The sequence below is a fragment of the Aplysia californica genome, unplaced genomic scaffold (assembly GCF_000002075.1).
Source record: "Aplysia californica isolate F4 #8 unplaced genomic scaffold, AplCal3.0 scaffold00156, whole genome shotgun sequence".
NCBI classification, from domain to species: Eukaryota; Metazoa; Mollusca; class Gastropoda; order Aplysiida; family Aplysiidae; genus Aplysia; species Aplysia californica.
In genome coordinates this window covers 392998-396598 of record NW_004797426.1, presented here as the reverse complement: position 1 = coordinate 396598, position 3601 = coordinate 392998, and the positions used below count along the sequence as shown (strand labels likewise).

Genomic DNA, 3601 nt, shown 5'->3' with positions numbered 1-3601 from the left:
GTGTGTGTGTGTGTGAGTGAGAGAGAGAGAGAGAGAGAGAGAGAGAGAGAGAGAGAGAGAGAGAGAGAGAGACAGGAGGGAACAAGAGAGATATATAGACGTCTAGTGGGAAATAGGTGGGGAGAAAGAAAGACAGAGACAAACAAAGAAAAAGAGAATGCGAGCAACAGAGCAAGAGAGAAATAGAGAGGATGACTGCTCGAGAGAAATTATGACATTGTTCTTTTCTTCAAATTGTAATTCCTCCAACTCTAAAACGGAGGAAAAACGATCGTTCATCGAAAAGACATCCGCAATCTTCATTTAGATCTAGATCTAGATCTAGGCTAGCCTCGAAACTAGACCAAGGATTTATGTCTGTCTGTCTAGATCTAGATCTAGACCTAGCCTAGGCCATAGATCTACCAGAAGAACCTAGGTCTACCCTGAGCCAAGAGGGCGCTGAAACTTTCCGAAATCACAAAAGAGTTGAAATACTTCAACATTAAACCCTGAGCATGAGTGAGCAGCCTTGCTCCTGACAGACCCACTTGGACTTTTTACTTGGAGAGCTGCAGTCGATGAGGGTCAGATTCCCTGCAATTCATTCGGCTTTTAGTTTTAGGCCTATATTAGATTACTATCAGAGCTTTCCCTTAGTATTTGTTAGGGTACAGAGCCTATGAACTTAGGAAGCAGTCGGTCAACTGTGTTTTAAGACAGTCAATAGTCAACATCAGTTTAGTAACTCAATAATTAACAAAGGTATACCATTAACAAAAGCAAAGGCTTCCGAAAAGGCTACAGCAACACTACACTACAGTGCAAACAACATCATCCAGAAATTAGTAAAGAAGTTAAAAAAGTAGTAGGCCGAACTGACTGAAGACATTAGAATTCAAACGAGGTGTAAACAGACCCGGTAACCGGGAGCAAAGTCACGAAGTATACAGACCCGGTAGGGGAACTCTTTTGTGATTTCGGGAAGTTTCAGTCCCCAGACCTGGAAGAAATCTAGTGTGTGTGTGTGTGTGTGAGAGAGAGAGAGAGAGAGGGGGGAGAGAGAGAGATAGATAGATAAATAGAGAGAGAGAGAGAGAGAGAGAGAGAGAGAGAGAGAGAGAGAGAGAGAGGAGGGGGGTGCTAGCAAAATGTATATGACATGCCCAAGTTGGCAGGAGGGAATGAGAGAAAGAGAGAGTGGGAAATAGGTGGGGACAAAGAAAGACAGAGACAAACAAAGAAAAAGAGAAGGCGAGCGATACACAGAGGAGAGAGAGAGAGAGAGAGAGAGAGTGAGAGTGAGAGTGAGAGAGAGAGAGAGAGAGAGAGAGAGAGAGAGAGAGAGAGAGAGAGAGAGAGAGAGACTGCTCATTTGAAATTATGACATTGTAACTTGTTCTTTTCTTCAAATTGTGATTCCTCCAACTCCAAAACGGAGGACAAACGATCGTTCATCGAAAAGACATCCGCAATCTTCATTTAGATCTAGGACTAGGCTAGCCGCGAAACTAGATCAAAGATTTAAGTCTAAGTCTGTCTGCCTAGATCTAGACCATAGATCTAGAAGAACCTAGGTCTACCCTGAGCCAAGAGGGCGCTGAAACTCTCCGAAATCACAAAAGAGTTCCCTTACCGGGTCTGTATACTTTGTGACTTTGTTCCCGGTTACCGGGTCTGTATACACTCCCTTAGAATAAAGTAGGCCACCTCTATTCTGACCCGGAGTGAGAATAGTGCAGGCGAGTCTTGTGGCTATTCTCACCCAGTGCGCGTTCACCAAATTTTGCGTTCAACCTAAACCACAGAATTCTACACTGTGATAACAGAAAAATTGTAGAATTCTGTGCCGTGAACAAACGTTCCATTACAATTGTAGCCTACTAAAAGCGTACAATTTTGTCTGTGGGCAGTGGAGAGAGAGAGAGAGAAAGAGAGAGAGGAGTAGCGCGAGAATTTCCGGGCAAAACAAAATGGCGACCCGCGTAGTTCGGCTCGATTCGAAAAGTTAAATAGCCGTAGCATCTTTGTAGACGACCAAATTAATTTACTTTTGTGTTTTAACATCATTTTTTAACTTTGTTTTGGTCAATTTGATCGTCCACACCGATACACAGTATTCAGAAAGAGACAGAGAGAGAGAGAAGAGGGGAGGAGTTGATCTTGCGAGAACTTCCGGGCGGGTGAGAATAGCCACTTTCAATAAAGTATGTACCATTACAACAAGGGCCTAACTTCAAACAGGCGACAAGTGATACCAAAGCCAAAGAACAACAAGACATGGATGGGAAAGGCACAACAAATACATTGAAGTCAAATACAAACACAAGAGGCAGGCGAGCACAACAATTACAACAACAACAACAAAATTAGATGTGCTACGAATACGAACTGACGCTCCCTGCATTGGCCACAAAAAAATAAGCCCTCCGCATGTTGTGTAGATCTAAATCTAGATCTAGAGCTATCTTGACCCACACTATAGCAAACAAGGTAAACTCGTGACTCACCCCGGGAAAGACGCCTGCACACTTTGTGATAAAGTGATGTGTGACTCAGGGGAAGGAAGGCGGAAGAATGCAGAATGTGTAGTGAAGGCTCAGAAATTTACGAAGACCAGCTGAGGAGAGGTTAGAGGTTCGAGTTTTATCAACGAAGGTGGTCATGTGATCTCTGTCACGGGACTAAGCCTATTCGCAACATATGATGAACAAATGTATTTGGCTATAACAGTCGAACGACTAAAAACGTGAAAGCCAAAAACAAACGTTTCCTCCGTATAAAAGTTCTGAAAAAAACACGCATTATGGTTGTGTTTCCATTTGAGGAAATATGTCCCAATATTTTTAAAGAATATAATATAATATAGAAGTCTACGTTAATATGTTTAAATCAATTCATGACATATATATCTTGTACACATGTAATATCATATTACCCTTCTGATCCTCCCCCTTAATATATTTTGCACATCATATTTTCGGGTAATTTAACTGAAAAGTGATTGAAGATGTCAAATGTGAAACAAAACGCCTAATTATAATGTAAGATCTAGTAGCTGTAAATGGCTTACATTTTGGTCTCGTGAGACATCACAAAATACGGAACTCTTTCCAGACAAGCAACCTCAAATTAACTGCAACGACCGCCAAATAACGAAATAAGATCAAATTACCAACAAAAAATGTCTGACTCAAATAAATATAAACAGCTAAGATTCTATTCTAAAAATGTCACAGTCACAGTTACAGTTTGTGCAGCAGCCAGCAGCCTCGTAAGGCCTGTGTGTGACTGTGTCCACGGCATCTGTATCTCCTTTATTCATCTCATCTCCCAAAACCAGAGCAAATTAAAAGTCCGTAAGTGTAATTGGTAGACTAGATCTAGTTTAATTTACGGCACTGTTGATTTCTTTGAACTTTCTGCTACGTTAAATTGGGATTGAAGTTGAAGTTGGTCAAAAGTTCAAAACTTACTTTGAGTTTGAGGTGACCACACAAGATTCTAGTTTTGTCTAAGGTCTGAGTCAGAGACAAGCCAAGAAGTAAGGAGTCTGACCAGGTAGGTATTCCACACACACACACACACACACACACACACACACACACACACACACACACAC

General features: G+C 41.6%; 2 protein-coding genes across 5 annotated transcripts in view; one reads left to right on the top strand and one right to left on the bottom strand.

The window, feature by feature from the left end:
- The window catches only part of LOC101862577 (ganglioside GM2 activator), a 12893-nt gene extending 10240 nt beyond the window's left edge, over positions 1-2653 (bottom strand). Inside the window, exon 1 of one of the 2 annotated variants that reach the window (XM_005097515.3) lies at positions 2490-2653. The gene's annotated coding sequence lies outside the window, so the exon portion shown is untranslated. Of the gene's footprint in view, positions 1-2371; positions 2438-2489 lie in introns of those variants that run through there. The other variant, XM_005097516.2, reaches the window with a different exon arrangement.
- A 535-nt stretch (positions 2654-3188) lies between these two features.
- The window catches only part of LOC101862345, a 3724-nt gene continuing 3311 nt past the window's right edge, over positions 3189-3601 (top strand). The window contains exon 1 of one of the 3 annotated variants that reach the window (XM_005097514.3): positions 3189-3334. The gene's annotated coding sequence lies outside the window, so the exon portion shown is untranslated. Of the gene's footprint in view, positions 3541-3601 lie in introns of all 3 variants that reach the window. The other 2 variants (XM_013082028.2, XM_013082027.2) reach the window with 2 other exon arrangements.